Below are 14,121 nucleotides of genomic sequence, written 5' to 3' on the forward strand. Positions count from 1 at the left end.
AAACGTGTTCGCCGCTCCTCATGGGCGTGAAGAGGAGGAGGGTGGAGTGGGTTGCGCTAACGGACTGATACGTGCCCCGACTGCCGATGCCGCTCTTGTGCTGTCCGGCGTAAGCCGCTGCCGATTTACGGGCGACCAGCGGATAAGGCAAGGAGCTGAGCTTGGTGCAGAAGCCCACCGCGGAACGGCGCGTTCTTGGAAGCGCTGAATAAAAAGAGAGACCGAATGAGGAAGCGGTGGCACGTGTGTGTGGCGGCTGTGTATTCACAAGCAAGTTCGAGTATCGGTTTCTCAAGAACACGACGATGGTGTTTTTGTTGGATTTTAATTTTTCTCGCGACTCCCGCTGAGAAATATTATGGCCTGTCCGTGTGACGCGAGCGATTTTCGCAGAAATATTTGCCTCTCGAACAAACATCTTACGGGGGCTACTACCGCGGAAAGACAATGAGTGTGTCGTGTATGCAACAAGAGTTGCCCACGAGGTTCCACCTTGGCGATGCGATACAAGAATCAACTATCGTCTCCACACGTACTCAACACACTACCACTCATTTTCATCTAAATACATTGACTAAGCAGCGAAAGTATATTTAATTTATGGTAATCAAAATCGTCATTATTTAGCTTATTCACCATGCGAACGCAAAACGGTGTCTGTGCGAGCGAGACGCGACGCTGTACGGACCCAAGCCCTATGCAGATTTAAAACTGCGACGCACCCCTTAAAATCCACGTCCAGCGTTGTTTTGCAGAACACGTGCACAATCTAGCGCATTAAACGAAAATGACATCTCCAAAGAATGACGACCTACAGGTTTTCGTAGCTCTCTTTCTTTTTCAATTCCAAGCTATGCATAGGTACAGTACAGTGCACTGTTAAATGGGCCTTGCGATTGCGTGGCCTAAACACTTTGCAAAGCGCTGCCGCCGACAACGAATGGTCGGCCCCATTTGCATGCTCGGGAAGAGCAGCCAGTCGTGCTTACTACACACGCACGTTGTGCGATCGTTTGTAGCCGGCTCTCTCGCGAATGCTTTGTAAAGCCTTGCAGCCACGTGGTCGCATGTTTCCTTTAACAGTGGACCGTGGTGTACATTCAGAAGTGGCCTGCGCACTTCAGTATCTTTTGGAAGTGTAACATCTATTCAGAGCTTCGCACAAGGAAACTCAAGGAACTGTCATGCTACATGATGACGAAACTCACTAAAGTCGCTTTTCAGTAGTCAAGAGGCGACCAAACTGACATGTAGTGACTATACAGTGCAGCGTTTTGAAGGATCCGATTGAAAGCCGCGGGTCTCTTGTGGCTGCAACACAGCAAAGGCCGTCGTTACAACTAGATACGATATGGCCATACCAACCAAGCCCACGTAACACATATTAAAGGTACCCCGAAAACTTTTGTTTTCTTAATTCAAGTCGCGGGCGCTCAAGGAATCGTCCATATGATCGAGCGTGACTTTAAGAACACTTCAGAAAAGCGATCACGCAAACCCCTCGACTCGAAGCCTTAACGTTCGCGTTTCCTGCAGACGTCAGCATGTCGGCGGCACGTGTACGTATACTATCCCGCCTCGAGTTCCGTCGTTTCTTCCCAGCGGTGGGGCTGGAAGGAAGTTCGCCGCACGGGCCGACCAGCTGCTGGCAGAACGGACATACGCGTGCTCGCGACGGGTGGCGGTGGCACGACGCATCGGGCCCCAACGGTTGTCCACTTCCTTTTTCCTGCGCTCAGCGGCGAGGAAGAAATATGGCGGCGACGACACGCTATCTCGACGCCGACAGCGCCGCCAGCTGAATGACGAAAGTATGCCGCCGTTGTCTTTCTCCTTTCGACCTAATGAGGTCGCACGGCGCTATATAGCGAACGGGGAAGTTGTCCGCCTTGTCACCACCACGTGCGAGCGGCAGAGCTGTCTCGCGTGCCACTGGGTCATTATTACGTCAACGCAGCACGATCCGGCTCTAGAATACCGAAAAAAAAAAAATGTGAAGGGAACAGGTCCGGCATGTATACGTTGATATCGTTTTGCCCCTTCTTGAAGCGCATGCATATACATGAAGCCGCGAGGCTGAGGCTAAGTGATATGACAGGCGTGTAACTTCCTTCACGTCACCCTTTCAGCGGGCCGCCGACGCACGCTTACATCCAGTCCATTTTTTCATTTCTTTTTTTTTTTTTTCTGGGGCTACATGCAAGTATTTTGTTTCTCTCTAGCTGAAGTCTCTTTTGTTTATTTCCTGTGCGCGAACGAGAAGTTGGACAGGTGTTTCAAATTAAGAAAGAAAAAAAAATCTCGCCATTGAAGAACAAAAGTTGTCGGAAATTCGCGTTTTTCAGGCCGTCAAAAGCGACCACATTCTCTGTAGATGACCCGTTGGGTCTGAAACCTGTCGTCACTCGGTGCGACCTAATTGCGGTATAAGGATACAGAGAGGGTTCGCGTGACACAGGCCGATTCCGACGAAGCTCCACGGCATGCATTCATTACACCACCGCATGATAGGCGGCGCTTTCAATATAATTGGGACAATCACGCAAATGCACATTCCTCGCGACCCGCGACTGACGCCCGGTGCAAGGCCGTGCTCCAAGCAACGTAACGTGTAACACCCCTTTAATCTCGTTGGCGACGGCGCCAGTGAGGCTCCTGCGTGTTCATCAGTGGTGCAAATAAATTCTCCGAGGTGTCGGCTGTTTCTGTACGCACGGCGCTATACGCACTAACGTCAAGCCTTGGACTGCGGAAGGACGCGTCGGTCGCCCACTTATTCGCGTTACTCGCGAATGGCCACTTATCCCCGTGTGTACACACACGTTTCGCGTATACTCACGCAGAAAGTTATCTCTGGCACTCAACCACAGACGTCGAGAAGGCAATGCCCTCTGGCTGGCTGCAAACAACCGGCTGTGCGGGTGCGCGTCAAGAATAAAAAGCGAAGTCAGAGGCTGGCGCCGTGAGAGCCTTATCAGTGAAGGTATTTGCGTTGCTCCAGCGAGGTGGTATTCGTACTACACACACTACACACGCGGTCGCGTTGTCTAATCGGGCATGCCTGCGTCGGCCAACTACTGTCCCTTTGGTAATCCGCATCTTCTTGCTTAACATTTGCAGAAAATAAGACGATCGTTGCTGGGCTTGCCGCATATATATATAGATAATCAAACGCCGTCTATATTTTGCGTCTCAATCAATGACCGCCAGACATGTTCCCCTTATAGTCGAACCTAGTTATTTCTTCAGAGTTAAGAGGAAAGTTTATCTCAGATACAAAGCTAACGCGTCTCGCAACTCCTGGTAGAAAAGAAATTAAGAAAGCGAAGGACTGAGCGCGCCGTTAAGTGCTGCCTGCAACTGCCAAGTCTCGTTAGTTCAAGGCTGGTTACACAGCGCGGTTTCCGCATCACCAATGCGGAGGGGACGGCGCTTAAGTAATCGTCATTCTATTGAGAGCTTAGCGAACGGGGTCACACACAACGACAGGCGAATAGGAAATCTTGAGAAGACGTAGTACAGAGTTACCTCTCAATTGCCCGTCGCGGAAGCGGTGATGACGACGCGGCGCACTCGAAAGGCGTATACGGACGCGGGGTAATCGATCCACGTGTCTCTCTCTACGCGGAAGCAATTACGCTATGCCTTGCAGCGACCGGTTCATCCGGGAAGGTGTGCCGCGGTAAGGTTAAAAAGTGTGAGAATGGCGCCGCACACCACATCGCGCCTTCACTGATCGAAGCACCGGCAAACTAGGTGAAAGTTTTGCAGCGCTTCCTCCGAATGAACGAACTCGCGAGACGCTCCGGGCGCATGCCTGGTTCGATCGAATCGGCGAAACCATGCTGAAAGTTAAAGGGCTGGCAACAATGCGCATGTGCGGTAATTATACGGGGGAATTTCGTTACGATACTGTTTCCCGTTCGTTCATTGTTATAGTCCACAAAGTCGTGGAAAAGGAGAGTCTCAAAATCTAAGACCGTGATCAAGACAAATATTTATTCCTGCTGCCCAGAGCAATGAGCATCAATATCTACGTAAACGTAAATAGTTATGAGTGATCCGTGCGATAGCTGTAGGTTCTTAAACCTTACAACTCGCGATCTCTATTTATAAAGCTCAGTTCGTGCGCAACGGGAAGGGGGTAGAAAGACTTTCGCCGAGTTTTCCTTGCCCCGATTTCTATGCACTTTCCTCTTCGTTCTTCCATTTTTTTTTTTTTTTTTTTTTTTTTTCCAGTCGGTTCCGACCGCCGGCTCCGTCCGTCGAAGCATTGTACTAACCCTCCCACGCTGCTGACAGCGCCCTTTCCGCCTACATCGTTGCTAAGCGACGTCATAGGTTTCCTGAAGGCTGAGTGATAAATGATGGCGCCTGAGAAAAACCGAGGCTCTCCGAGCCATGGCTGGGCCCGCAGATAGGGCGAAGGCTTACGGCCACCAGACGCGCACAAAGAAATGCACGCTACAAGAGAGAAGAGAGCCTTTCACCAGCTCGTTCGTGAGGTCAGCCGTTGAGTGGAGCGGGGTTTTTTTAATCGGCGCACATAAAAACCGAGCAGCGCTTGCAACGTCGCCGCAAACGCTGGATCCTATATAGTCGAAGAAGACAGCAGCGAGTTGACTTCGCTTTTTTGGGGCGCCTCTTGACGAGTTACAGATTATTTACAACTTCCTGACGGCCGTTATATTAAACCGCACCCCGTGGTGCTCGTACGTGGGCTCCGCTTGCAATATAGAGATAGCAGATTCCTAGCTTAACTGGCTGCGTATACGAACGAACATCAGCACACTCGCACACAGTGCTTGAGGTCAACCAGCGCAGCAGATTTATTAGGCGAAATAATAAGGAGCCCGCTTTGCTCGAACCTAGTAACGTTGGCTCGAACTTCGTAAATGGAACAACTTTTACACCAGCCAGCGTGAGATCATCCAAACGCCCCGTAGACATATAAACAGCGAGGATGGAATGAAAAAATTAAAACGAAAATCGCGCTTGTTATCGGCTATTTGCACAGATCCCAGCGCTCACTAAGCTTATCTAGCCTCTCTTACTTAATGGTAAGTGGTTCAGATCTACGGGGAGTTCACAAGCTCGTCCCCGCCGTAGCTACACGACACCCGGAGGCTAACGGGAGGCAACACGTAACGCAACCAACACGCGAGACAAACAGCGCCGTTAGACGGGCGGCCAAGGCCTTCCCGTGGGTATCTGGCACACCTGTTGCATGCTCTGCGACGAGGGAAGCAGAGGAGAGAGGTAGGAGCAACACGTAACTCGGCAGCAGCAGGCCTTATCTCGCGAGAAAAAGATCTCCGGGGAGTCGGAGACCACAGACTGGCGCAATACAGGGGAGAGCTGTCGATGAATAGAGCGAAGGGAGGAGAAGGAGGCGTCTTCATTGTGAGTGTCCGAGAGACATCGCCGGGGGTGCTCGAGATATGATGGTGCCTCACGCTCACAGACGTTGTTGCTGCTGGTGGTGATGCTATATGCCACGGGGTTTCTCTGGGAAAGCGACAAAAGCGGGTGCGCCACCCCGAAGCGAGAGCTGCGTTGATCACAATGGCTCCACAATTCTGATTTCGTATGCACGACGCCCGGGTGCCCTCGCTTTTTTGTTTGACTTTTTTCTTTGCGGATGCGTGCGTACGGCACGTAAGGTTGCTGCTCTTACGGCACGTCGAATTTTCTTCGTTTTTTTTTTTTTCTGAAGGGAGGGGGGGGGGGGGGGGGGGAGCATAAAGAGGTCGTTGAATGGACAACGTCCTGGACGGTGCTTACGCGGGTGTAAGTCGAGCTGAACTCATGGTGCACAGTGCAAGCAGCAAGGCAAACAAGAAACACGTGGTGTTTGCAGTTTAAAGATGGAATGTGTAAAAAAAAAAAAAAAAAAAAAAAAAAAGAAATGTGTCCGTGGTTGCCACTAGAAAAATGTAGAAACGAAAACTGACAAACTCAATGGCTAAACGTATCTGGCTCCAATAAAACATTGCGTCAGTATGAATGAGGTTATTAACTAAGCCACGGTGTATGAGACCTGCGTGAACAGTCAGCGCCACAGTCCAAAGAATGTAACGATTATCTGAGGGTTGTTTACATACGGTGCAAAAGTGAAGTTAGTGTTACACTGCTTTTTTTTTCTTTAATAATTTGACTGTATTGAGGTGAAATTAGAGAAACGGAGTTACCCCTTTTGGCTAAGCATGGCACCGGAAACTGATATCGACTAATAACATGAAAAATAAAACTTTTTTTTTTTTTTGCATTTATAAATTTCACTCAGGTTCAGCGTGTACCGATGCTTCCAATCGTGTTTGCACTTTCCCTCTGTACTTGCAACTTGAGATCCTAAGCGCAAGATCTGATCTGAATCACTGCCAAACAGAAGGACGTGTTTTGCATATGCGTGGGCTGCATTGCGGAGACTCCTCGAAGGTTGACCGTCGGCTGGAGGAAGCCACAACGACCGCGGCAAGGCGAGGCCTGTACGTTGTCCTAATGGAATCACGCTCGTTGAACGGCTCGCGTCTCGGGCACTCGAGAAGGGACGCAAACAGGTCCGAAATGCACTGCTCTGCATTAGCGGCGACGGAGCTGGTAACCGTATGTTGTAGTGCTCAGTCGCGACACGAGCTCACCCTGCATTTATCCGCGCAGCACGACCGGTCTGAACGACCAGCTGTTGTGCGCCAGACAACAAAGAAAGAAAAAAAATAAAAACACTGGACCTTCTTTATCGCTCCTTAACTGTTTAGTTCTTGACGCGTCTGAAAACTCGTTCTCAAAAGCCAGCTACTGGCGCCACTACGGCGTCCTAATTGCACCAAGATTACGTGGCCGCTACAGTCAGTAGCAGTCATATAACGACGTCGAATGATCGTAACCAGGTTTCGTAATGCACGACGTTGTAAGGCTAAAGAAGAGAAAAATGATAATCTTAGCACATGGAAAAAGTAACCTAGGCGTTTTAAGCTCATAATTGAGCCTCTATAGCTGAGCCATCGAGGAAGCCGTGCAATTTGAAAGAAGCCTTTTTTTACCACGCTCGAAATGAAGTTAGAATCACAGGGGAAAGCATTTAATGCGCACGCATAACTTCAGAAACTACGGCTAATGAAACCATATGTACGTAAGCGCATGGCTAGCTCCACTAAGCGTGCAACTTGTGAGCTCCAAAGTGTAGCAGAGTCTGGGAGAAAGAATACTTGGGCACGCCGGTAATTAATGACAGCGCTGATAACTAACACTAGTTAGGTATCAAGACATTTGCTCTGGCTGGACCTTGCACGAGGACGCTGCCCCTTGGAAGGGAACCGCATAAACAACAACGAATAACACAATAACAACAATAAATAACAGCAAATGTCACCCCAACGCTGAGGTAACTCGAGAAACAACAAAGGATGGTATACATTACGTCACCTGTACGTTATGGAAATTACTTTTGAAATAACGCTCCAATATGTATGCTTAGTTGCATTGTGGCACACGGCATTTGTGAGCAAGATGCGAGTGGAAAAGGAGTTTCAGAGTGCGGGTGGCGCTGTTAGTTTGTAGGCGTTTTGTACGCCTGTATTTCCTTGTTTTTTTTTTTGTTTTTTTTTTTTCAATCGTCGGAGCGAGCGCGCGCGCCCGCTGGCCGCACAGCCCACACTGCTGAAACTACTGTGGTTGGGAGGCGAAGCGAGACGCGCGAACCGTGTTCGTTTCGAGTGGGGAGTGTTATTTTGCGTGAGCCGCCTATTCCGCTGGCGTCAGCAGTGGTGGCCAGTGCGATGCCACGCTCGCGCAATGCGAAAACCCTCGTGCGATCCCACGCGCCTTGCCGCTTAAGTTCGCACGCAACTGTCGGGAACGTGGGCCGGTGCGTGTCCCGCAAAAGCCTCGCTGTGGTCGATAGAGAACGCAGAGACAATCTGTGCGGTGACTCAGTTTCTATTCTGGTGTGTACGACCCCTTTTTGTATGTTTAATTTAATTAGATACCGCGGAGACAAATTAAGCTGGGAAGAGAGTTTGTTCTGCAAAAAAAAAAAAAAAAACCCAAAAAAAACGGCAATTAGTTTTTGCAAATTTCTGATGGACCTTTCTACACCTTTCTGAAAGTGTATCACACTTGGCTATTCGGGACTTTAAAAAATGCCTGCTGATTCTTTCTTTTCTCATTTTTTTTTTTTGCTTATAACATCGAGAAGAAAGGTGAGAGTTTTTAGATGCCTTATTTTTATTTTCTTGTTTTATAAAAATATTCAATTATTCGATTTGGTAGCATTTCTTCGGCTTCTAGAAAACATTCACTTTCGTACTGCGACATTAAAGTTTTTCATCCTTTTTTGAGGTCATGTCGTGCGGAAAGGCAGGATATTTAAGACCTTTTATCCGCACTTCATCGGAACAACGTTTCTGGAGGTTTCTCTATCTTTTCTCAGGAACTATAAAGCTTAAGCGATAAGAGCTTTTCCGCGAATTTCAGTAAATGCGTTTTAAATGAGCGGGACGGTGAATTTTGACTGAAAAAAAAAATATATAATAAATCGGTTTTCTGATTAAAGCGAGCAATTTTTAGTCGTGATTTTGTAATACAATGGTTACTTAATTATCTCACTGTATACAACTTCGGCCCTAAAATTGTGCACATTTTAGGAATTACATAAGTGAAAAAAAAAAAGCAGTAAAGATTATTACAAAAATATAACCTAGTTTCGAGCTCTAAGGCAAGGTACCTATTTAAAAGATTGCTACCAAATTTCACATCCATAGATCTATGGCAAGCCTTTTAAAGCCATTTTCAAAGTCTAACATCTAGCGCGGAGCTATCCCGCTCTACACTATAGCCTCTAGATACGACATGAAGACAATCAGTGCACAAGCATCGTTGCAGCCAGCAAAAGAGAGCTGTAAAACAAAAGTGTAGCGCGCTGTCCTCGAGAGCGCATAGATCAACTATAGCGAGACTACACAATCACGTTACGTCATCACGACATAGATGCACATGCGCAGGCAGCTGTCAAGAAGTAAGGATCAATTAAGTGATGGACAAACGGTCCAGAAATACAGCAGGCACTGCTGTAAACTTATGCCGCGCGTTTATTGGAACGATTAATCCAGACCTTTACCATTAGCCTTCAATAATAAATAATAGAGTTGAGGCAGGCTCGAATAGCGTACGTGATCGTAATTAAACGGGAGCAAACAGCTAACAAAGAAAATAATATAATGCTTCCCAAGCGGTTGATGGGCTCAACACACAGAAAACTGCTCGTTGTTGTTGTTATTGCGACTGAAGGAAGAAGGAAAAGAAAATGTAGCTGAGCCACCTCCGCGGCCTCGTGCGGACAGAAGAGAAAATAAAGAAGACAGGAAAAAGAAGGAGAGAAACACGCGCGTCGCAACAACAGCCGTCGTCCGCCACCGAAGCGGGTGGCGGGTGCAATGACGGCCTACAACAGAAAAATTGGTGGCTGGCTAGCCCCCGCCGCAAGCGGCAGTGACCTACCGCCCCAGCCCCGTAGGGCCAGGAACTGCCACCCCGCCCCTCCTCCCTGCTCGTCTGCAGGGAAGAACACACATTACGCTTCCTTAAAGACCTCTTTTTTTCGTGATGGGTATTACTGATGAGACCAATTTCCGGGGTGAAAAAGAATTATAGCCTGCAGACGATATGCCTGCGACATGAATAAAATAAACAGCTACGACGCATCTTCCACGCTCGGATATGCACAACAAAACAGTTCACTCGTACAGTGATACCCGTTCTGAGGGAGACGCCATTTTGTGCCTCTTCCGCTTTTTCGGATATTAAACGTGGGTAACGTGGGCGTCATTGGCCTTCAGGGCAGCCTGCGGTGTACGCGCTGCCTAACGCAGCGTTCTGTGCCTCGCTGTATGCAACTTTCGGCGCTCTGGGGAATCTGAACCTCTAAACATTCGCCAGAAAACGAAACTTAGATCCTGAGTTGACGCGTGTCTATTTTATACCTATTAAAAGTTCCTACAGCTGACTAAGGCGAAGGCCAACTCTTACCCGAGTGCAATATTTAGAACCCCTTTTCCTGCATCGCTGGCATGGCGTAGTATTGCAATAACCGAGTTGAGGTTTCCCGGTACATGGTTGAACGAACTCTGAACGCTTTCCTTGTAAGACCTGCCTTTCACTCACGTCAAGTCCAGAGCCAAGGGGCCAAGTAGAAGGACGTATTTCGTCCGGCCTATTTCGTACCAAACAAGGCAGTGCAGCGGCTATCAAAAACGCGCCGGTCCGCCACTTTCGCCGCAGCCGTTTCTGCCGTAATTTCTTACGGGCCATATGCTGCAGTGAGAGCTGCAGATCATAGTTTGTTTTTGTTTGTTCGCGAGTGCCAACAAAGGAAACGAATTTCCGGTACTAACGGTGCCGGGAACGCACATTTTGGGAACACCTTCAGCGTTCGATGCTAACCAACCTTTGAGAGCTGGTCGCCGTGCACCCTTCTTCGCGCTGCCTAAATACATTTTCTTGCGCGGTTCAGGTGTCCACAGAAACAAGTGTGACAAATACTGCGCCTTTTCTGTGAGTCAATTATTATTATTATTATTATTCTGTTGTCAAACTGGGAACGCGAAGCCCAGCGAGACTATCAATCTGCTATTTGCCTGAGTGAACGGAAGCCTGAGCTGTTGGTCGAGTGAAAATAATGTTCCGCGGTTATGAATCTACGAAACAACAACGCACATAGTACGACTGAAAAGCTCCCAAGAAAAACGGCAATGCCATATGCGTGCGTCCTGGTTATAAAGTTCCATGCATGACATTCATGAAAAACGCTTCACCTGTCGGCGTTTTTCTTTTCTTTTTTTAGGACTTACGACACGCTTTCAGTTGCTTGCGTGCAGTGCCGAGCGCCGGACATGGTATTCAGATACCTACACAGCACATTCAGAAGCGTCAGTTTCTTTCAAAAGTTTAATCTATACGACATTTTCGCTCGAATAGTCCGTTCCAACGTAGAGCGTAAATCATTACCGCGGCGTCGCTTTCATCTCTACCTTTGCGAGTCGCCGCCTGGCGGCACAATGCACACGCGGCGCGAGCATTAAACCATTAGGCACGCATGTAGACCTTGAATAGTTCGCATTTGGCTGAATGCGGACGACGTGCCTTTCCGCATCGCCGTGCTCGCACCGTCTGCGTCTAAATAAAGAAACCGCCGGGGAGGTGTAGAGTGCTGTTCTGTCTCAGCAGCTTTCTTTTTTTTTTTTATTTTTTTTTTTCACCCCGTTCCTCACGGCGAGGATCAGGAGTCCACTCCTGAAGTGAGACAGTTTCTGCGCGTTTCCATCTTTCATAGCTTCCTTCTCTTCCTCCCAGACAGACCACGCCAGTTGTGGCCGACAGGCGCGCCTCTCTTCGTCTGTTAGATCCAAAGTTGTGTCATTGACTCATTGCGCATCCTAGTTCGCGCATGGCGCGGAGAGTCTGCGAATAGCACAGTTCTTTGCTGGCAAGCGCATGCACCTCAAATTGATGGAGACTGAGAAGACGACTGCCTGTGTTATATAGCACCGATATTTCGTTTTGACGATCCAAACTTTTCAAACTCGTCGTCGACGGCAGGTGGTCCTCCCGCAGTGTGACAGCATTCCATTCCTAGACAGCGCATGCTGCAATGCTCGCGCCAGACAGCAGGGAAAGAGAGGGGGGGGGGGGGGGGGGGTCTGCAGATCGTCAAGCAGTGGCGGTGCATTCGTGCCTCTCTCTCCCCAAATCCGTTATCTGCGCGTCGCGCTCCAAGGCGTCACTCTCTCTCATGGCGGTCGTCTCTCTCTCTAGGTGCCCGGCTTTCCTATTCGGGACAGCTCCTTGCCAGACTGGAGCGGAGACATCCAAGTAGCCCGCCGGGCCGTATTTATAAACAGCATGGGGCATTGCACCCGCAGCCGTCGTCTTTGCCACCAAAGCGCACGCCGTCGTCGTGTGAGGCTTTTTTGCGCGCGAAAACAAATATATATATATATATATATATATATATATATATATATATATATATATATATATATATATATATATATATATATATATATATATATATATATATATGAATGGGATGAAACTGCGCGACCCAATGTACCTCGCGAGGCGGAGGCAAGCTCGTGTGCGGTGGCGTGTGAGATCACGTGCGCAAATTATCTCGCTGAGCACAGAGTGTGGACGTCAGCGAGATTGCGGTCTGCCGCGCAAGATGGTCGCGCGTCTGGGCAGGACGTGACGCCGTCGCGTTCCAAGAGACCCGCCCAGCGTTCTGAGAGGCTGTGTGAGGGGTTTCCGGAATGTGCTCAGCGTTGCGCGGCTATAATGTCTTGGGCGTGTCACGGGCGTCGTCACGCGAATGGAACTCTCCTTTTTCCATATAGTTTGGGCCAGCCGTATATAATGCTACTCTTCGGTCGTTCTTGTCAAACACGGCCACGACCAGTTAGGCAAACAATGGTGTGCAGTTTTCTTTAGCGCGAGACGACAAAAGAAAGCAGCCTTTTCACTACTTTTTCTGAATCTATTCCGCGTTTCTTCTCTCAGGATATATATACTTTTTGTACGGTATTAAGACTAAGGAAAATAACTACTGATGCGCCTAACTGATTCGCGCTAACTAGTAAGCAAAACGCAGCAGTGGTTCCTTGCTGTTAAATATTTATCAGCCCAAATCGGAGTGCGCCACTGCGTGTCCAGTCCTCATCAAGGGGATCCCTCAAACTAAGTAAACGGCGCAGGATCCTGTCCCTGATGCATGTCACGCTCGGCCCACCACATACTCTCTTACTGCGCTATGCTAGGTGATGCTATCAAAGCGCACAATGCCCGTCCTCTCTCTCACACACACACACACACACACACACACACACACACACACACACACACACACACACACACACACACACACACACACACACACACACACACACACACACACACACACACACACACACACACACACACACACACACACACACACACACACACTCTCTCTCTCTCTCTCTCTCTCTCTCTCTCTCTTTTTTTGCGTTAAGTTCGCTTAAACACGTCTTTCGCTACAGCAGGATGCCAGAGAGGCGTAATCGTTGGCCTGGAAAGTCTAACGCACTATACATCAACGCTGTTGGATGACAAGAATGAGAACAGAAAGACAAACGGCATGCTGACGCCTTCTCGCGACCTACTCCGGCCCCTCGGACGCGCGTCAGGCTCCGTCACGATGGTTGCACGCCGCTGCAACGGTTGGCAGCGCGAGCAATAACCAGGAGTTTCCTACACGTCTTTCCTTAACTCGTCGGCCCTCCTGTGAATGCCTGCTCTCAGACAGCAGTCAGTTCAGCGGAGCATTTAACTGATTTGCTCTTCACCGAGCGCTTGTTATCACCACGATCGTATTTCCCCCATATTTCTACGTGAACTGCAGTTCATATTCGTCAAAAACGAACACGTAATTTTACCTTGCACTTAACAAGATCGAAGCTGTAAGCGCTTTCTTCTCGCCCTTGAATTGTTCGTACGATTACTGCACTAATTAGAGTACTTGACCAGAATAATCTCACTCCCCAACCGGAGGCCACGCGAAGAGAAAGTCAATCGCTCAATGAAAACAGTGGGTGAGCAAGGCGTGTATCGCAGTGAGAAATCGCTGCCACCCGAAGTACGCGCGCTGCTGCGGCTTTTCGATAACGCTGTTTGCGGACGGCATGTGGTGCAGAGCGAGGCCTCAGATTGTGTCCAGATAGGCCTCAAGGTCCCCGGAGTACGCCGGCTTTCGTTAATGGGACAAGGGGGCGAGACACGAACGTGACCCGTTACGCGCAATGCCGGTGCGAGGCGGGAATTGCAATCGCAAATCGATCATTGTCGTGGGCATACAAAAATGGTCGCCTCGCAAACAGGTAATGGGGAGCTGGTAACCGCATACCAGCAGCTTTTAACGTGGCACCGTTAAAGGCCTCGTATTGCAGAAAATCACGGGTCCCGGTCGTTGGGAGCGAAAACTCACGGCCACGCGGCTTTGGCAGGTGACATGGCCGGGTAATGATCGGTCGGAGGGTGGTATGACGTCACGAGACCACGTGACATGGCAGGCGCTGCAAACTCGGACTT

General features: G+C 49.1%; 2 protein-coding genes across 5 annotated transcripts in view; one reads left to right on the top strand and one right to left on the bottom strand.

Annotated features, from left to right (window-relative positions):
- The window catches only part of Jupiter (microtubule-associated protein Jupiter), a 69,374-nt gene that overhangs the window by 38,372 nt on the left and 16,881 nt on the right, over nucleotides 1-14,121 (bottom strand). The window lies entirely within an intron of this gene.
- LOC146191068 (uncharacterized) overlaps nucleotides 1-14,121 on the top strand; it is a 423,874-nt gene that overhangs the window by 1,888 nt on the left and 407,865 nt on the right. The window lies entirely within an intron of this gene.

This window comes from Amblyomma maculatum, chromosome 4, assembly GCF_055883805.1.
Source record: "Amblyomma maculatum isolate TAMU_Amacu chromosome 4, ASM5588380v1, whole genome shotgun sequence".
In the NCBI taxonomy this organism is placed as follows: Eukaryota; Metazoa; Arthropoda; class Arachnida; order Ixodida; family Ixodidae; genus Amblyomma; species Amblyomma maculatum.